This window comes from Oryctolagus cuniculus, chromosome 16 (assembly GCF_051225735.1).
Source record: "Oryctolagus cuniculus isolate XC-2025 breed Fujian yellow rabbit chromosome 16, ASM5122573v1, whole genome shotgun sequence".
Taxonomy (NCBI): domain Eukaryota; kingdom Metazoa; phylum Chordata; class Mammalia; order Lagomorpha; family Leporidae; genus Oryctolagus; species Oryctolagus cuniculus.
The window spans coordinates 58774821-58796495 of NC_142882.1; positions in this window are offsets into that span (position 1 = coordinate 58774821).

Consider the following 21675-nt stretch of genomic DNA (forward strand, 5'->3'; position numbering starts at 1 on the left):
CTGCTCTGTTCTGCTTCGGAACCCAGTCATTTTCAGAACCACTGGAGGGGTGACGGGGGTTGTTAAAACACAGTGTGCCAGGCCGGTGCCACGGCTCACTAGGCTAATCCTCTGCCTTCTGGCTCCGGCACACCGGGTTCTAGTCCCGGTCAGGGCGCCGGATTCTGTCCCGGTTGCCCCTCTTCCAGGCCAGCTCTCTGCTGTGGCCAGGGAGTGCAGTGGAGGATGGCCCAAGTACTTGGGCCCTGCACCCCATGGGAGACCAGGATAAGTACCTGGCTCCTGCCATCAGATCAGCGCGGTGCGCCGGCTGCAGCGCGCCGGCCACGGCGGCCATTGGAGGGTGAACCAACGGCAAAGGAAGTCCTTTCTCTCTGTCTCTCTCTCTCTCTCACTGTCCCCTCTGCCTGTCAAAAAAAAAACAAAAAAACAAAAAAACAAAAAAACAAACCCACAGTGTGCTGGGCCCGCCTGTTGCATTTTGGACCCAGCAGATTGGAGGTAGGCTCCGCAGTTTGCAGCTCCCAGTAGTTCCCAGGTGCTGCTGCTCTGGAGGTCATACTGCAGCCACTGCTGTAGAGGGCTTAGCCCAGGACGTAGCACCCCGCTGGAGAACCCTGGACCTGATTCACTTCCCAGGAGGCAGCAATGCACCAAAACACGAGCAGCAGGGACTTTGACTTTCCTCCCGGGCCGGCGTGTCTTAGAATTGAAGGCAAAAAGGCCCAGGAGGACATCAACATGTGGAGGTTCATTTAGCTCAGTCAAGGCAGCCATCTCTGACTTTCTTGAGCCAGCAGGGATTGTCCAAGACCCAGATCTAAGAATCCGAGGCATCCTGAGTCTCTGAATCCTTGAACTGTCATTTGAATCAAGTAGGATTGAGCTCAGTGGACTCCCACAGAAATCCCCCAATCAAGATTGGCTCTAAGAAGGCAATAGTTTATTCCTCTCATATTGAATAAGTCCAGAGGCAGACAGCCCAGATCTGGTGCTGTGGCCTCACAGTCTGTCTGGGGAGCCAAGTTCTATCTTTCTGTTCCTCCCTCCTTGGCATGTGAATTCCAGTCCTAAGGTCACCTTGTGGGCCAAGACGGAGTCCTGGAGCTCTGGATGTCACCAGACTCAGGGGAACGTGGGAGAAGGCAAGAAATCTCTCCCCGCCCTTTAGTCTTCTTTTAAGAAGCTTTCCACGGGGTGTATGTTTGGCTCAGTGGTGAAGATGCCTATATCCCATCCTGAAATCCTTTGGCTTGAATCTCAGCCCTGCTTCTGATCTGTGTTTCTGTCAGTGCACACCTTGGGAGGCCGCAGATGATGGCTCTACTACTTGGGTCCCTGCCACCTGTGTGAGGGATTCGGAATGAATTCCAGGCTCCTGGCTTTGGCCTGGATCAGCCTTGACTATTGGGGGCATTTGTGGGCCCAGCTGAAGGAAGTGCTCTCTCTATATCTTTGCTTTTCAAATAAAAAAAAAATCCTAATCTGAGAAGGTGTCAACTTAGAAAAAAGAAGCCGCCTTTCTGCTTGTATCTCATTGACCAACTTGTAGTCATATGGCCCAATCTCACCGCAAGACACACGGTGTAATATACCCTTCATGAAATTGGGAGAGACTGGGTCTTTGGGAAAATGGTGGTTTGTATCACAGTCTGAACCCCACCCCTCCATGTATTTGTTTAAAGACTTATGTATTTGAAAGGCAGAGAGAGAGAGAGAGAGAGAGAGAGAGAGAGATTGATTTTCCATTAGCTGACTCACTTCCCAAATGGCTACAACAGTCAGGGCTGGGCCAGGCCAAAGCCAGGAGCCTGAAATTCCTTCCAGGTCTCCCAAGTGGGTATAGGGGCCCAAGAATTTGGGCCATTTCCCATGGCTTTCCCAGGCACATGAACAAGGAGCTGGATTGGAAGTGGAGAAGCTGGGATACCAACTGACACCCATATGGGATGCCTGTGCACATGCTGCAACCCGACCCACTGTACCACAATGACAGCCCCTCAAACCCCCAAGTATTTGGGCAGTTTTGCAGTGGTCACTGGGCTCATCCCACAGCTGTAGAAAACCAGAGCTGGGGTGAGTGACTGGGTGCCCCGTTTTACTATATTGGGAGCAACCTGGGAGATGCAGTCCCCGACCTGGACCACACAATTCTGAGAACCCTGCTCAGGACTGGGGAAACTGCACACCCTCACCCAGTGATCCCCAGTCTAGTTTTGAGGCAAGGACACGTCTGCATAATTTCTAGTGCCCTCCATCCTTTGAGCTCTCCCTTGTGGCTGCAATTCCCAAGTGGTTTCTGGGCCCTACCTTAATGAATCTTTCTAATTAGGGGCATTCCCAGAGTAGTGTGTAGCTTCTTGGTGGGTAGAGGATGGAGCCTTTTGAATGCTGCCGGAAGTTACTCTCAAGTGAACTCAGTGTAGATGAGCCTCCCAACTTTGCTAGACTGCCCCCTTGTGGACAGCCCATGCAGTTGTTCTGTTGGGAGCACGGACCCGTCTCCCTCACCTGAGATTATGAATTCAGTATGTGAAACTCAGGCACCAAGAGCTCTTCCAGACACTCATTTGAGGTCAGAGAGGCTGTGCCTAGCAGACGGTGTTGTTTTGAGTCCAGAAGAGACTTTTAAGATGGGGTTCTGTAGGCACTCACGTAGAGATCATTTTTCTTGGCTTCTGAAACACTTTATTGCTGAATTTCCATAAAGAAGAATAAGAGGAACAGAAGTGATATGTTAACAATAGGGTGCTTGGCTTCCCTTTATTTATCCAGCATCTACATTGTGTTTAGCCAATCCTTCCCAAGTGCCTATTGTATGCCAAGGACGGCTCTTGGGCACTGGTGAGTGTCTCAGAAGGGGTCTCTACTCTCAGGAGTCTGTAGTCTACTGGGGAGAGTCACACAAGAAAGGGAGAAACAGAGGAGAAGAGGGGTACTTGAATTGGGGTGGGTGTCATGACGAAAATAAAGCGAAGTCAATAGTGCTTGGATGGGTTATGTATGGAGAGGGCAGCCAGGGAAGGCCTGGGACACAGACTTTGAAGCCCCTGAACCTTCTGAGACTCCCTGCCTTGCTGCAGCATCACTTGTAGGTCCCTGCAGACACAATGTGAGGAGCAGCAGGTGGAGGGCGCCCCCAGGGCACGTGCACAGACATGGGACGAACCAGTAAGTCACGTGTACTGGCTTCCTGGGGCTGCCGTGACAAGTCAGCACAAGCTGGATGGCTGAAAGCACAGAGACTACAAGTGTGACATCGACGTGTTCCCAAGGTGCAGCATTCACTCTGCAGGGCCCAGAGCAGTGCCAGCTCTGGGCTTTTCTCCTCGCCTCTAGCATCGCTGGCAGTTCCTGGTGTTCCCTGGCTTGTGGATTTATCACCCCAACATTTCCCTCTGCCGTCACACGGGCCTCTCCCTCTCTGTGTCCCTTATAAAGATACCAGCCATATTGAATTTAGGATCCTCCCTAATCTAATACGACCTCAACTAATTACATCTGCAAAGATCCTATGCTCAAATTATACTCATTCACAGATACCCGGATTTAGGCCTGCAGTATATCTTTTGGGAGATACAACTCGCCACACAACAAAGGACAGCCAGGTTTGAGGTGTCTGTGGCTGAGCTGGACGTTTATTCTACTTATATTGTTGGTTTGGAAGAGGTGGGGGTTGCTGATGGATTTAGGACATGAGGGGACGTCACTTTCACACCACCAATGCATTTGCATTGTTAAAAGAATTATCAACCTGATCCAGAAGCCTCCCCACTCTAACCCTGGTATGATCCACTCAAAGCATTTCCCATTTTTCTCATGGAAGCTTGCTGGCTCCTGAGGTTTTCTTGTCTGCCAGGTCACAGTGCCCCATCCTTGAACTCATCCAAGTGGGCTGGGCGCTGACCTCTTCTTAATGCCCAAACCACCCTGTGCCGGCCTGTGGCACAATGAACTGGGTTTTCCTGAAACAGAGAGTGGGAATGCGGGGACAAGGATGCAAAGAATGGAGCCAAGACAAGTCCTGATCAAGGCTCGTTTATTGAACAAATCCAGTAGTATTTAAACATGACCAGTTGTTTACAAGAAGGAGCACAAAAGATTTACATATCAAAAAGGCTTTTAAGGTTACAAAGAGTTCCCAATAAGGTTCTTAATTATTGATTAGAAGGTTACAATAAAACACTTAGGTGATAAATGCAGGTTACAGGTGTGACTGATTATCTGTATCATCTCTTGTGAAAGGTTTAGGTTCTTCCTGCCTCTTCCCGGAATCTCCCCTAGCCTAATTGTCTCCATTCATATGTTTAAGTGTAAACAAAGGGAGTGACTACCTGTGGCTGCCCACACCACCCCAACTGTCAAAGGAACTGAGTGCCTATTTCAAGGCACATCCCAAAACTAGCCATGGTTCTGAGAGTCCGTCATACTCATGGACCCCAGGAGGTGCGTGTGAATCTATCCGGTGTGCAGCCTCTAAAGCAGACAGGGAACTGGGAGTGACCTCAACTTTCATCAGCTCGTCTTCTGCCAACGCATTGGGCAGGGTGTCTGTTCTGGTCCTCAGGGCTGTGTATCAGGACCACCCCTCACAGACAGCTCCCACCCCCGCCTAGGGGTTCCCTCCTGCAAGGCCCTCCTCCTCTCTGCTCCTGATCCACACTCAGCCATGGCTCAGTGGCCAATGTTTTCCTTGAGTTGATTCTCAAGGTGGCCCTGTCTGTTGGGTCCCCCCTACACTGGGGGCCATCTGGAGTGTTCTCCTCTCTGTAAACCCCCGCTACTGGGAAAGCTTCTGTTCCTCTGCCGTCGACCAAGACTGTAGTGGATAAACTTGACTTCATCACCCACCACGGTATATTGGCCCAGGCCAGGGCTCATCATGCTCTGAGTACCATGGAGAGAGCCGAGCGCCCTTCAGGTCCAGCACCACAGACAGTTCCGAGCGCCGCACACACTGGAGAGGCTGGCAGAGCCTTTTTAAAATCTGACCTGAGCAAGGCAGATGTAGGCTTGTTTTTTTTTTTTTAAAGATATGTATCTATTAATTTATTTCCACTTTTATTTGAAGGCAGATAGAGGGAGAGACAGAGAAGGATCTTCTATCTGAAAGTGGTCACAACTGCCAGAGCTGGGCCAGGCAGAAGCCGGGAGCCTGGAACTCAATCCAGGTCTCCCACATGGGTGTCAGGGAACAACTACTTGAGCCATCACCACTGCCTCCCAGGGAATTAGTAGGAAGCAGAGGAGCTGGGATTTGAACCAGGCACTTTGGTTTAGAATCTGGGTGTTCCAAGAGGTGTCTTAACCACTGTATCAAATATCCACCTCAGCTCCAGGTTTTACAGAGCCTGAAACTCATATAATTTGGAAAATCCTCTTTAATACAGAATCAATTCAAAATTAGGTATTTGTTTCAAATAAGAAAAGTTGACAGCTATCAGTAAATGTTACAAAATCCAGAAAAACCACCATAATATTTGTACTGATTACCTCACAATGGGTTTTGCCTTCTTTTAAGCTACATATTCCTTGATTGTTGTGGGCTCATCCTGCAAGGCCCGCACACCGCCAGGGTGGTGGGGCGATGGTGTTCTTCGACAAGAAGCACCGGAGACAAGTTTCGGTGAATGTGTCCGTTTATTAGTGATCAAACACACCTCCTAAAGGGCAGGCAGAGGGGGCGGAGCTAATTCAGGGCACCACTAATTCTATAGGATAGAGCCGATATTGGGGCCACTATGCTTCTCCAGTCAGGGTCGGCGTGGTAGAATGTTTTTGTATCAAGTTATGATCTCTGGTCCTCCGCTAACTACCACCTATGCAGCCCAAGTACTTCTGGAGGGACCGTGGTAACCTGTACGGTACAGCAGCATCTCAGCGGTGCAATGAGAAGCCACACCCCACTCATCTCTAACCCATAAACCCAGCTGGGTGTATTTCTAGGGCTCCCCAAATGCCAATGGCCAGTTCAGTCCTACCCGGCAGGTGAGAAGGCTCGATGGAGGAGCCAGTGTGGAGAGAGACCCCCCCCCGGGGGGGGCAAACAGCTTACTTTTGCAACGTTTTTGGAAGCACAAGAGCTGTGAGTGCATTTCTGAGGCCGGAGCAGGGGAATGGCTGGAAACCGAGCGCTGAGTGTGGTCCAGGTCTGTGGTTCTGACATCACAGGGGGGACCTTCCTCGGGCTTTCGGGACTGCGAACTGGGGCTGTCACATTGCCATGGTTACCACACCAGCCACAAACTTCTCACAGCAGAGACTCTGAGAGCAGGGGTGCAGCAGAACTGTTTCCCCGCTGTGAGTGATCAGCCGTTACTGGGGTACCAGGGGACTTCAGGAGTGGGCCACTACAATCTTTGTGATGGCCATCTCTGCCCTGGGCCCACCGCTGCTGCCCCAGAGGTCCTGTTCTTTGTTTTGGGAAAACTTCTCCTTGACAAGACACAAGGTCTGGGAAGGACCAGAAGCCAGGTCACGCGAACCCCGAGCCCACTGCTCTGGCTGTGGGGCTGGGGTCAGGGATCCCAGAAACAGGGACTTCTGGTCAACTGGGCTGGAAAACACCTCTCAATGCAAACACAGGGAAATCTGGGGGACGTTTGAGTAGGTGTGTGCATGGACTTTAGCAAGCAGGGGCCGGTCAGGCACCGGGAGGCCATACTTGATGTTCCGAATGTCAGGGATGCCAGTTGTGGGAGAGAGAGGCTTAGGGTACCTGGGAAGGGAGAAGGAACCACTCTTGATACCCCAACTCTCAGCACAAAAAGGGGGCGCTTTCCAGGGCTCACCTGGAATCCTGTTCCATCGGCAAGGGGCTTCGGGCAGGGCCAGCACCTCTCCAGTCTGCAGCAGCCCAGCAGGCAGCCTGGAAGAAGCAGCCCCTGGCTCCCTCAGTGGCCCACCGCAGAGCACCGTGTTCTATGTGGCTGTCCAGCGAGTGGCCGGGACCTTCCGCTTCTGCTCCTGCACCTGCCCTTCCCCTGGCCACCTCTGGAGAACCACGGCCCCTCCTTGCCCCCAGCCCTCTGGCCCCACACATGCACCCCTCCTTACGGGGAGGGGGATCCTGACATAGCAGCCGGGGCTTCTCAGTGGTGCACAGGAGGCCACTGCGGAAGGGACAACGGTGCCAGTTTGCGACAGAAATCACCACATGAACCCATGGGAGACCCAGGGGAGCGCGGTGACAGGGAAGCCACAAAAGGGCTCCCAGGAGGGAGAGGTCCCCCAGACACCAGCAGCTGGAGGAAGGCGGCTCTGCTGCAAGTCACCCCGTTGCAGGCAGAACTCTGAGCTTGCAGGAACCATGACGACTCCTCCCCCGACAGCCCAGGGCCCTGGCCAGCTCCCCAAGGCTTCAGGACCCCACCTGATGCTGACTCAGCAAGGGGGCGGGCCGAGTTTGTGGTTGTCATTTATCTCTGCTTCAGGGGCGGGCGCCAGCTCCTGCAGGGGTCATGGGGGCCTCTTCCATCAGAGCCCAGGCCCCATGGCTCAGGGCTAAGGAGCAGGCCGTGGTGTTCAAAGGTGGCTCTGAGTGTCCCCTGGCCCTAGGATAGGTTGGGAGTGGCCCTAGGGTTGGTAAAAACCATGGCAAGTGGGTTCCCCTGCAGAGCCCCGTCCTCATGCCCGGATCAGTCCCCCCAGCAACGGTGGGCTGGCTGGGGGAGGCGCCCTCACTCCACAGGCCTACTGCCTTCAGAATGACTTTGCTGGAAGAATCCTTATGCTGGCAGGACCGAGACATGGAGGGAAGTGTTAGCTTGAGGATGGAGTCTCTATCATTCTGCGCCTTTGAAGCTGGCTCAATCAAAACACTCGATTCAAGCTGCCCCGCTCTCGGCTTTGACTGGGCCCTGGGACTGCCCGCCCCATTGGAACCACACTGGGGTCTGGGTGTGAGACGCCCAGGCCCGCGGCTGGGCCAGGGCCCACAGGGCAGCATGGGAGGAAGCCCACGGGGTGCAGAGGCCTTGTGGGCTGGGCAGGCTCCCCGGGGAAGGGCCCTTACCCGTCACCCCCGACGTCATCCCCGACCCGCGCTGTTGAGTCTGAATAGCAGCCGGCGGGCAGCGCCCCCAGGGCGGGGCCCAGGAATTGGAACCCCGTGGATCAGCAAGGGCCTCGATGGCCAAGGCTGGAGGGCGAAAATCGGCGCTCGGGTCTGCACTGCCCTCTGCTGGCCGCTCTGTTGTTGACAGGTGCAGCCGGGAGCGCCCTCCTGGAAACCACAGGCGCTTCTTTGAGCCGCGTTTTCTCTGCCAGCCGGGCTTGTTTCCACACAGTGACTCACACGAGATAATGAGGGGCGAGAGCGAGTGGAAATATTTACTATAATTAACATCGGGAGGAAACACATCTTCAACCGCTTGTAGAGAGAGTGTGACCAAGAGGGCACCTGGCAGCTTCTTAACCCGTTTCCTGAAGTCACATTTCTTTTTCTGATCTTATAGGGGGCGACGTAGACACAGGAAAAATGCCACGGGTGGCATTGTGGCCGTGAGTTTTCACACTTAGTTGTAAACTCCAGTACACTTGTCTGCTCATTCATTCTTCAGAAATATTTACTATATGCCCTTCTCCCTGTGTTTTTCAGAACAAGAGGTAAGGATGGTGATCGCAAGGAGCTTCCTGCTTGCAGGGAGGAGGCCAATGAATATAGAAGGAGGCAGGGTGGGGCGGGCTTTGGCATCCTAGTTAGGACCTCGTTAGGACGCCCCCCCCCTCCCTGCGTCCCACAACAGAGCGCCTGGCTTTGGTCCTGGGCTGCGGCTCCTGGCCCCAGCTTCCTGTTAATGTGCACCTGGGGAGGCGGTGGTGATGCCCAGGCACCGTTCTGTGTCTGCAGGGGCTGTGGTCTCGGCTGCGCCAGCTCTCACGGGGAATCTTTTCCCAATAGGACACTGGCCACCGGACATCTAAGCACCTCCAGAACCTACATTTGGGATCTTAGAACATCCCCCAGGCTTCCTAAACAAAAGTAACACGCGTGTTTTCATTTAGGCCCCGTGCTCAGAGCAGAGAGGTCAAAGGACTGGAGACAATGTAGATGCCCGCCCCCTATTTCACTGAACTCAACGTCTTCCGCATGGGTGGCAAGAGCCCCATCACCTGAGCCGGCGCTGCTTCCCCCCGGGTGTATGTTAGCGGGAGGCTGGGGGCAAGAGTCGGGTAGGAACCCAGGTGCTCTGATGTTGCTGCAGCAGGCCGAGTGCCCGCCCCTTGGGAGAGTTTTTGATGAGAGAGCATTTCATCATCTTTGATTCTGAGCGTTCCTGGGCAAATGCAATGTATTCTGGAACTAAACACCGGAGACTTTATGGTTAAGGATAAACAGGCAGTGTCGTCTTCTTCTTTTTAAAGATTTATTTGAAAGAGTTACACAGAGAGAGAAGGAGAGGGAGAGGGAGAGGAAGAGGGAGAGGGAGAGGGAGAGGGAGAGGGAGAGGGAGAGGGAGAGATCAATCTTCCATCAATTGGCAGCAATGGCCAGAGCTGTGCTGATCTGAAGCCAGGAGCCAGGAGTTTCCTCCAGTTCTCCCAGGTGGGTGCAGGGGCCCAAGGACTTGGGCCATCTTCTACTGCTTTCCCAGGCCATAGCAGAGAGCTGGATCGGAAGTGGAGCAGCCGGGACTTGAACCAGCCCCCATATGGGATGCTGGCACTGCAGGGGGTGGCTTTACCAGCTACACCACAGTGCCAGCCCTAGGCAGTGTGTTTTTGACCTAAGTTTAAAAGTGAACATGGACTTGGCACAAAGTTTAAGTAGATACCTACATAATTCTGCCTACATGGAGGTCTGTTAAGACACTGCAAAGTTGTGCAAGATGTGAGACAATTATTTTTAATTTATTTATTTTTATTTGAGAGACAGAGCTCTCATCCCCTGGTTCACTCCCCAAATGACCACAACAGCTGGGACTGGGGACAGACCAAAGGTAGGAGCTGAGAACCCAATCCAGGTCACCCATGTAGGTGTCAGGGACTCACCTACTGAAGCCACCACCTCCTACCACCCAGGGTGCACATTAGCGGGAAGCTGGAATTGGAAGTGGAGGCAGCACTCGAACCCAGGACACAAGTTCAAGTCTGATACAGGATATGGGTGTCTCAACCAGTGTCCCAGCCTCTGGGCCAAATGAAGGGCAACCCTGAGAGAAGTCACTGTGGTATCGATTTGCCCTGTGTACAGCAGGAGTCTACTGTCCCTGGTCCCAGCCCAGTAAATGCCAGCCACACCCAACTGGTTGGTCAAATCTGCCCCCTAATGTTTCCAAAGTGGCTCTTAGTGGCTGGTTTTTCCCATCTTGAGTCTGTTTGAGGAAGGATGCTTACTCTTCGTTTTACTTACCCAATACCCAGTACCTCCCAGCCTGGAGCTGGGCTACACGTAGCTTCCTGGCACAGCTGGGCTGCTGGTAAGGCTGATTGTACCAAGCTGGCGTGGGCTTCTCAACATTTGCTGAAGGGCTGCTCCTGTGGTCTGATCCTCCAGGTTCCATCTCTGACAGCGGCTCTGAGGCCCGGGACTGGGGCCTGGGCAGCGTGCTGGTTACCCGGAGGCCTGGATACACCGAGACGCCCCCTGGGTCAGCACCCTCAGATGCCATGGGTGTTTCCTGTACGTTTCGAGCTTGTCCTCGTTTGCTTGTCAGAGCTCATCACACACGGCTTTCCCCAGCTCCAGCGATGGTCTCCGGAGCTTCCACCCCACCCCAGCTCAGCCCAGTCTCAGCATCCTAGCCTGAGATGACTCAGGCTTGCTCCAGGAGATAGGGTGCCTTGGTCTGGGCTGGCTCAGATAACAGCCATCTGTGGGGACAGGAGCAGGCTGCAGGCGGCCTGTGGTCTTAGCTGCTTCTGTAGTGGATGGTGTAGTGGACAGGAGCTCGTGGCTCCTGTCTCCAGTTCCTGTGGCCCCGTGGCCTCCTGCCCAGCCTTCGTCTCCATACCTGTGGACTTCACACATGACCATGGAGGGACTCCTCGTGTGCCTTCTCTCCTATGGCTACAAGATTCTGGAAGATTCTCCTCCAATGGCAGCTCACTTCCTACTGGTGTGCCTTGGGGCCCTGAGGGATGCTCTTGGGAACAGCGGTCCTCAGCCCCCATTTGCCTGTGTGCAGAGCGCTCTAAAAGGCTGCCTGGCAATCTCGTCCTTGGAAACTGCGCTCTGCTGTCTAATTCCAGGAGTCACGTGGCGTTGTGGTGCTGGAATCAGCGTTGTGCCCTTACGGCGCCTGTCTTCCCAGCACACACTGGGTCTCGGCTAAGTGACGGCTGTTTTGACCTCTGCTTCTTAGGAGGCAGGGGTGACCCATCTGTTTCCCACCTACACACCCCATTCCCAAGGTTGTAGTTCTACCACAGTTTCTGGTGGACAGCAGGGGTGGGATGTGGCTGAGACTCTCACGTCCCTGTTTCTTTGATTTTGCTTTGGTTCCAATCTTATTTCCAATCTTATTTTTTACCTTCTGTCTCAGAGCGTGCAGGCTCTAGCACCTAGAAGACATTCAACTTTTGCAACTGTGCAATATGCCCAAGTCGCTGGTTCCTGAATTCCTAGACTTTTTTTTTTTTTTTTGGACAGGCAGACTTAGACAGTGAGAGAGAGAGAGAGACAGAGAAATGTCTTCCTTTTCCATTGGTTCACCCCCAAAATGGCCGTTACGGCCGGCGTGCTGCGCTGATCCGAAGCCAGGAGCCAGGTGCCTCCTCCTGATCTCCCATGCAGTGCAGGGCCCAAGCACTCGGGCCATCCTCCACTGCTTCCCGGGCCACAGCAGAGAGCTGGACTGGAAGAGCAGCAACCAGGACAGAATCCGGCGCTCCAACTGGGACTAGAACCAGGGGTGCCGGCTCCACAGGCGGAGGATTAGCCAAGTGAGCCACAGCACCGGCTCAATTCCTAGACCTAAACAAGGCTGAATCCCATTCCCATTCTCCTTTCATGCAGACCAACTTGAACCAAACCACATTGCTTTCATTAAGAAACTTACTGGGGCTAAAACAAATCGGAACGGTTCAGCGGAGTGCCTGTGGCCATTGGCTGGCCCACTGCGCCTTTCATTCAGTCAAGGAACTGATCGCTATAAAGGTCAGGACCATGGTTAGCTTTGAGGCCGGCAACGGACAGCGACTGGGCTGCCACATGGAGCCAAGGAAAGTGCTATTTCCTGATTTGGATGCAGGCTACAGGGTGTTTGCTTTATGGCCATTCATGAAAGCTACGCATTTTTGTGTAGTTTTATTATCTGTATCTATTTTACAGTAAAATTAGACTAAATAATGCAATAAAAGACAGGAATGTTCAGGCTGTATTAAACAATATTCTCCAAGAGCAAGTGCAGTGTCACAGAGACACCCACCTCCCATCTCAGAGAGTTTGTTCAAGTCCTGGCCACTCGGCTTCTGACCCAGTTCCCTGCTGATGCACCTGGGAGGCAGCAGATGCTGGCTCAGGCACTTGGGTCCCTGCCAAGCGTCGGGGAGATAGGGATGGAGCTCACGGTTCCTGTCTTTGGCCTGACCCAGCCCTGGATGATGTGGTCATTTGGGAAGCAAACTAGTGGATGGAGACTGACCTCTATCTCTCCTTTCCAGCTTTCATTTTTCCTTTCAAACAAAATCTTTTAAAAAATATGATCCAGCCATACACAGCCTGTAGCAGACACAATTTAGCTTCTCAGAAACATTTTCCAGGTGGACCACATGCTAGGCCATGCAACCGTTATCAATGGATCAAAAAGGGTAGAAAGAACACAAAATGTGCTTTTGGGTCACAATGGAATGAAATTGGAAATTACCAATAGCCAAAGCAAACATTGGCAAACTCATAAATACGTGGAAAACCCGTAAATAGTTAGACCTGAAGAAGAAATAGAATCTACTTTGAGATGATGGAAAAAGAATACTTATATATGAAAAATTGTTAGGATGCAAGTGGAGGAACGTTTAGAGGAGAGTTGTAGTTGTGAGAGCCTATATTGAGACAGTGGAGGAGTGGGTGTCTGACCCAGCAGTTCAGACACTCACATCCCACGTCGCCAGGCCTGAGTCCTGCTCTTGACTCCCCTTCCTGCTTAGGCAGACTCGGGGAGGCAGCGGAGACGGCTCAGCTAACGGGGCCCCTGGCACTCAATGGGGAGATCTGGACTGTCTTCGCTTCTTGACTTGGCCTGAGGCTGTGGTAGACATCTGAGGAGTGAACCAGTGCGCAGGATCTCGCTTGCTCTCCTTCTACCTGTCTCTCTCTGCTTCTCAGATAAATAAGTGAAATTCAAAGTGAACCAGCCTGGCCGGCGCCGCAGCTCACCTGGCTAATCCTCCGCCTTCAGCACTGGCACCCCGGGTTCTAGTCCCGGTTGGGGCGCCAGATTCTGACCTGGTTGCTCCTCTTCCAGTCCAGCTCTCAGTCCAGCTCTCTGCTGTGGCCCGGGAAGGCAGTGGAAGATGGCCCAAGTGCTTGGGCCCTGCACCTGCTGCATGGGAGATCAGGAGGAAGCACCTGGCTCCTGGCTTTGGATCAGCACAGTGCGCTGGCTGTGGCCGCCATTTGGGGAGTGAACCAATGGAACAGGACGACCTTTCTCTCTCTCAGTCTAACTCTGCCTGTCAAAAACAAACAAACAAACAAACAAACAAAAAAAAAACCAAAAAAAAACAGCCTGTGATTATAGGGTAAAGTATGTTATTACGAAAATTAAAGGGGAAAAAAAAGGAAGAAAGAAGGGGGATTGAAAAAGAGAAGGAAGTATGCTTATCTTTTCAGAATTGTATCTATGAAATACATGAAATTTGTTCTCTTTATATATATATATATTTTTTTTTGACAGGCAGAGTGGACAGTGAGAGAGAGAGACAGAGAGAAAGGTCTTCTTTTGCCGTTGGTTCACTCTCCAATGGCCGCCGTGGCCGGTGCACCGCGCTGATCTGAAGGCAGGAGCCAGGTGCTTCTCCTGGTCTCCCATGGGGTGCAGGGCCCAAGCACCTGGGCCATCCTCCACTGCACTCCCTGGCCACAGCAGAGAGCTGGCCTGGAAGAGGGGCAACCGGGACAGAATCCGGCGCCCCAACCGGGACTGGAACCCAGTGTGCCGGCGCCGCTAGGCGGAGGATTAGCCTAGTGAGCCGCGGCGCCGGCTGAAGGAATTATTTCTAAGGCAAACTTGCATGAAACTCGTTGCTGCAAGACCTGAGGGCCTTAACAATGAAGTAGAACTGGGACCCGGAGTGGAAACCCCGGCCCCCGAGCCTCACCGCCCACAGGGATAGCAGCAGTACTACTGAGCACCGTGGGTTCTTACAAATGGGAGCCAACAGCAGGTGACCCTCTCCGGGGTTTCCATTTACTTATTTACTGGAAGATATTCCCGTAATTTTCATCAGTGCTGCTATCTATGAGATTATCTTTCTTTTAGCTGTGCTGGGTATTCAGAGGCATTAATATACTTTAATACCTCTTCCTGTTGTTTCTCTAATTAAATGCATGTTGGATTTCCAAATAGGAAATAATTTGCCCAAGCACTGGTAGTAAAAACTGCTAATAACCTGGAGAAAAATATCTGCACGGGGCAACATCAACCAGACATGAGGGATCTTCCGACCCAGCAAAGGCCTGGGGCCCAGGTGGGCTGCAGGGCCGGCACTGGGCTGTGAGGTGCCGGCTTCCCGAGGGGCTGGCGCAGGTGGAAGGCTGCCATGGGCAGTCCGAACATCTCTCCTGTGCTCTGCTCTGAGCTGGATGTGTGGGTCCCGGGGCCCAGAAGAATCGCGAGTCTTTCCCGGCGCTCTGGGTCAGCTTCCTGCTTCGTTACCTCCACCCGTCCTCCCCTGCTCCGGGCCGCCTGGCGCCCTCGGGGTCCTCGCAGTAGCTACAGTAGCTAACGGTTCCTGCAGTTCTGAGGATCGGCCACGAGATGGCACCAACGACTCGGACTATAGAGAGAGCAGCGGTCCACGGGCCCGGGCGAGCGCAGGCCGGGTCTGGAGACGCTGCTTTCTGCGCGGTCCTCCTGACGCCTTCAGTCCTCTCCGCACCCCAGCGTCACCTAAAAAGGTGTTTCTTTACAGTCGCAGTGTTCTGTTTCTGCGTGATTTCTGAAGGCAGAGGAAACCTAGGTGTTTGGTATAGGGTGCTATTAGGGGTAGAAGAGATGGAGTCTGGGTTCTGGGAGAGTTTGGGGGAACCCAGCTAAGGGCACAGAACTGACTCTGGCCAAGACAGGTGCGGCGACTGCTGCCTCTTCTGTCTCGAGTATCAGGAGCATCCCCACTGGCCTGGTCTGCGGGCCCCTCCCACCTGCACGCCCCAGGATGCCCTTCCTCCCCACCCCCTGCTCCCCTGCTCTTCCTTTTACGGTTCATCCTCATCCCTAACCCAAGCTCCCCAGAACCCAGAGCCGTCCTCTAGTGCCTCTCTCACTCCCTGTCAGCGCGCAGCCCTGCCCTGTGTGCCTCTGCGTGGCACAGGTGAGCTGCCTCGCTTTGACCCGCTGCTTGCTGGGCTGCACCGCCTGGTGTTCACTTTGGGAACCCAGCAGGGACGTCCAACTGGAAGGGCAAATTGAAGTGCGCAAACACACTCTCGACAGAGCAGGGGTTCTCAGCCGCAGATGACTCTGTCCTGCAGGGGACATTGTCCACGAAGCATTTGCCCATCCAGAGTCGCGAAGATATTCTCCTGTTTTCTTCCGAAGCTTTCCATGTTGAGTCTCTTGTTTAAGTCCATGATGTCTTTCAAATTAATTTTTGTACATGAGGTGAGAAGGTCAAAGTTCATTTTCTTCAAACTTAGGTGGTTCTGCTGGTTCCTCTACAACAACTCACATTTTATCTTACCTTCTAAAGATTACATTGATTGAAATGTAGCAGAGACAGGAGAAAAGTGGGCAAGTTCTGCGTCTATGGACTGATGAGTCCTGAGCAGGAATGGTCTCCACTCAGATCAGGTCAAAGAACAGTGCAGCACCTGGGAAGCCATCCCTTCCTGCTAGCAACAACTCCCTTCCTCTCCTCCCCAAAGAAGTGGCTGAACGCATGGATTAGTTTTTCTTGCTTTGGAAACTTGTATAAGAATATATGGCATGTAGTCTTTTATGTTTAGATTATTCTGCATAACAGTATATGCTAGGTCCATATTGATGCACATAAAAGCAGTTCATTAACTCTCATTGGTATAAAATATTCCTTTTGATAAATAAATCACAACTTACTTATCCACTCTTTTGTTGATAAGTAGGTTGTTTTGAGTTTTTGACTTCCACTGATAATATAGATATGATTATTCAGATTCATATCTTTTAGCTTCTATGCATGTATGCATTTCTGTTGAGCATATATGAGTGTTCTTGCAGAAGTTCTTAGAAAATGTATATTATAGGGGCCGGCGTTGTGGTGCAGCAGGTTAACTCCCTGGCCTGAGGCACCGGCATCCCATATGGGCGGCACTGGTTTGAAACCCAGCTGCTCCACTTCCGATCCAGCTCTCCGCTATAGCCTGGGAAAGCAGTAGAAGATGGCCTGAGTCCTTGGGCCCCTGCACCCTCCTGGGAGACCCAGAAGAAGCTCCTGGCTCCTGGCTTCAGATCGGCACAGCTCCAGCCATTGCAGCCAATTGGGGAGTGAACCATTGGATGGAAGACTCCCCCCCGCCGCCCCCACCTCTCCTCTCTGTGTAACTCTGACTTTCAAATAAAAAAAAAGGGCATTGGCTAATTATCTTTAAAAAAAAAAATGTATATTATAAAAAACTCACATGGAATTCAGAAAACTTTTTACACTAAAATAAACTTCTAATTATTTTTTATTTCAATGTTTCCACAAACTTTTTGAAGTACCCTCATCTATGAGTGGAATTCCTGGGTCACATTTTATGCTTGTATTTTAAACCTTAAGAGATACTGCAAATAATTTTCCAAAATGGCTGTATAGATTCACAGTTCTGCTAGCAATATGTGAAGCTTTCAATTGCTTTATTTCTTCACCAGTCGCTAGAAGGATCACTCTTAAATGCTAGCTTTTCCTGTGGGTGCGCAGTGGGGTGTTTCACTCTGGTTAGTGTACATTCCACTGTTGGATAATGACATTGGGCATTCTTTTAAATGTTCACTTGGGCATTTTCTTTTGTCAGGTGGATGTTCAAGTTTTTTCTGTTTTTCTTTTGAGTTCGTAAATCTTCCTTTTATTGATTTGGAATTGTTTTTAACAAATTTTCTGGATACAAATCTCTTGGGACATGCACACACACACACACACACACACACACACACACATATATACACATTTGATAATATCTTCCACTCTGTGGTCTCCACTTCCACTCTCCAAGTGTAATCATTTGATGAACACAAGTTCTTAATGTTAGTACAGTTGAACTCACCGATCTTTTCTCTGTGGTTAGTATCATGGAGATCCTACTTAAGAAATCCTAGACTATCCCAAGTTCATGAGTATGTTCCTCCATGGTTATCTTTTTAGTGTTGTTTTTTATCACTTACATTTGAATTTTGTATCCACCTTAGATTAATACTTATGATCGAGGTTTATTGTTTTCCTTAGGGCTATTCAAATGGCCCAGCACCATTATTGACTGAAAAGGCATCCCTCCCCTGATGTTTCTCTGTGCCACTGTACCAGTTTCCCATGGTTGCTGTCACACATTTCCACCAACCTGGTGACTTAAAGCAGTGGAAATTCACTGTCACCATTCTAGAGACCAGGAGTTGAAGGTCAGTGTCACTGGGCTGAAATCAAGGTGTTTCCAGGGAGCTTACTCTGGGGAAAATCGAGAGGGAAAAGAACGAACTTGGAAATTCAGACTGTGATTCTACTAACTGCCCCTCACTTTCCTGCTGTTAGAGAATTGAAAAGTCATCGGTGGAACCATCATAAACTGCAGACCTTTGGTAACACCATATTAACCAGAGTCCTCATGTGTGACTTACCAAACATCCTCCTGTCCAACTCACACCGTGTGCCCTTCGACCAGCATCTCCCTAACTCCCCTCCCCCGCCCCTCTCCAAGGGCGGCTGTGATGGCATTTAGAGTTTGCCTGGGCCAACCGGGGTCCTCCCCTCCTCTCATGCTCTGAGTCCTGGCTGCTAAGCTCTGCAGGAGGCGACATCCACAGTCTCCAGGATTAGGGTGTGCCGCCATCTTGCAGAGGCGTTTCCTGTTTGTTGCAGTCAGCTGCTACCATAAATCAAATGTTTGTATTTATGCGTCTGGATTTAAAATTTGCTCCTATTGGCCTGTTTGTGTTCCTTTGCACCATTGTCACACTATTGTGATTTTGCCATAGATCTTGATATCTGATAATGCAAGTCTTCCAATGCTGTGTTTTTTTGTGTGCTGCCTTTGCATTTTTTAAAAATAACTTTTACAATGTGGTTCTCAGTTTCCTCACAAACACTGGATATGATTTTGACTGAAATTCCTTTGGTTGTAAATGACATCATTAGCAATACTGAGTCTTCCAGTCTATGAATGTGGTACCATTCATCCACTTATTCATATTTTCAAAAAATATTTCTCAGTAATCTTTTACTGTTTTCTGTGAATAAAATAACATACTTTATTCTATTCAATTCCTGTAGCCAAGTTTTTGATATATTGCAAATTGTATCGTATTTAGCATTTTGCTTTTTTACTTGTGTGAAGAAATGCAATTGATCTTTGCATAAAACAATCTTTTAAAATTTATTTACCCAGCATTTAGCAAGTATCTGAACATCCTTTGGATTTCCTGAAAAAACTCATGTCACCTGCTGATGTTAACGGACTACAATAGAAGGTTTCGGCATGTGTAATACTAATGAAAATGAGTGCTTGTCCTTCTCTATTAATGCAAAGATCCTAGAAGTATGCTCAAGTCTTCCCTCAGTGTTTGTGGGCTTGATTCCCAAAGCCCTGGAGGCTCACGTCTGGCATGTAAAATTGGTGTCTTCCTTGCACGCAACCTGGACACACTGGTTTGATTCCTTACATAATCTCAAGCTTACTTTTAACACCCAGTGCGATGTAACTGGTTGTTACACTGTCTGTTTAGAGAATACTGACCAGAAAATATTTTTGTATATATTCAGTAAAGACACTATTTTTTCCTTATTGTTGACATTTAGTTGGCAGACTCTATGTATGTGGAACCTATGGATAGGGAGAGTTAAATGTGTTTTAATTAACTAATTAACCAAAAAGTAAACAGCACTTGTTTACTTCTGGGTCTATGAGGAATACATTGAATGACTTGTCTTATGAAACTGGCTGTGTTAGAACACAAGAATCTTAAGTAATTAGCACCTGTATTTCAAGTAGCCTAAAGCACACTTGTGAACATCTTTTTTTGTTGTCTTTTTATTATTTTTTTAAAATTCGATTACCATACACTTCTACATTTTATGGGGTACAGCGCTGTATTTCAGCACATAAGCAGAGTCTAAGCCAATTGTCTATTTCCTGCTCATCTCTGCTACCACAGAATAGGAACATTATGGATCTCAGCTGAAGCCCTGGGTATCCATCAGGGCTGCTCCTCTGATTCTGTCCTGCAAATCTTGCTCAGGACACAGGACATTCTCACTCAGACTCTGTCTCCTGGCCACCCCCTGTGAATCATCAAGTTCCTTACCAGAAGCACAGTGTGTAATTAATGCTAAGCTCCCCTTTTTAGAGTCCTTCTCTCCAGGATCTGGGTTCAAGTCCTCACAGCCTTTTTGCCTCTTGCATTTTCAAGTAAATATTTTAAAGACACACTTGTAAGCATTTATACTTTTTTAGTGGGATAGTTGGTGTGAAACCAGCTACTCTGTCCTTGCCTGAAACACAGATCTCTGGAGGAATCAGTTCTAGTGTTCTACAGCACAATAGGGAAGCATGGTCTTTAACAATTTTTTATCTGTTTTCAAAACAACTGGAAGAACGGAACATGAAGTTTCTCAACACATAGAAATGATCAATGTTTGAGAAGGAAATTGTAATTTCTCAGATTTGATCATTTGTACACATCTATCAAATTGTCCTACTGTACTCTATAAATACATGCAAATATGTGTCAATTAAAAAAGCACTGGTCTTTGAAGTACAATAAACCCTCAGTATTTGTCGGTGATTGGCTCCAGGACTGCACCTGGATACCCAAATCCTCAGGTGCTCCAATGTCTTACAAGTATAAAATGGTGTAGTTTTTGCATATAACTTATGCAAATCCCCCCTGTATACTTCAAGTCATCTCTGGATTACTTATAATACCCAATAAATGTAAATGCTGCTTAAGTAGTTATTATAGTGCATTATTTAGGGAATAATGATCCAAAAAAGAGTCTGTTCAGTACAAACATATATATATATATATATTCAAATATTTTGATCTGTGGTTGGTTGAGTCTTCAGATATGGGAACTGTAGATGCATAGGGCATGGTGTATGTACAGATTTCCTGGACTGGCTAGCTAAAAGACATTTGTGTAAAATAATTACCAGGCCACTGTGTCAAGCTAGGTAGCAGGTGTGAGTCGGAGTTTGTTGTACAAGTTGCATGTCCATCTCACTTTTCTTTCTTTCCTCAAAACTGGATAAGAAGTGTGTGGGATTTTTGTCTTCCTCACTGCTAAAAGACAGTGATTCTGATTCCTAGGTGTATGTTTCCCCTTCTTCACTTAAACTTACTCAGCCTCCAGGAAGACGAATGGAGGAAAGCTAGGATTATGGTGCTATCTTCACATAGAAACCTCCTCCCATTATCATTTCCAGTGGATAAAACTGGCTATTGTGTGGAACACATTATTTCAAATAGCAAAATATTGGAATTAACCTAAATGTACATGAGTACAGCGTGGTTGAATAAATTATGATAAATTCGTTTAATAAAACATCATATCAATTAAAAATAATTAGGTGGCTTTCTATGTAATGACATGGAACTATTCCAAGAATTATTGAGGAAGAAAAGCAACAAACATGTAAAATAACATGTGTGGCATTACTGCTACAATTTGTTAAAAAGAACATGTGTATATATTTTTATGAACATATAGATTGTCTTTGGAATAACATTCAAAAACTAGTAAATGTTCCTTGTTTCTAGAAAGGTTTCATCTATGAAATGAAGCAAGATCACAGAGGGACAGATCCAAGATGACATTAACTTTACAATGCATCATGTCTGGGTGTTGTCTGGTGGGCATGTGTTACCTACTGAAAAATGTGACTGGAATATTTTTTAAAAGAAAGAGTGTTTTATTACACTCTGGTGAAGTAATTTTATTTGTGAGTATTGCTATATGACTTCTTTTTTATATTATTTGTTTATTAAAATACATCTTTTATACAATTATAATTGGAGAGTTCTGTGTTTTTTCTTGATATGGTACCATTTTAAAATTATAACTCAAAATTTTTGCATAATATTCTGTGTAGTTCATGTGGTATAACTGACTTACTCTTTTTCCAGCGTTGGTCATTTTTGAATGAGGCTACTTTAAAATGCAGGTGGGAAATGTGCATTATCTTTTAATTCCACATTTCTATGAACTTTTTTGAGGTGCTCTTGTATTTACATAGTTCTATAAAGGGTGAAACACAGTCATGAGCATCTTTGTGAATGTAGATGCATTTGGTCCCTACTGTTAGTTCCAGTACTCTGTGGTCATTTGATAAGGTGGAATGGAAATAAA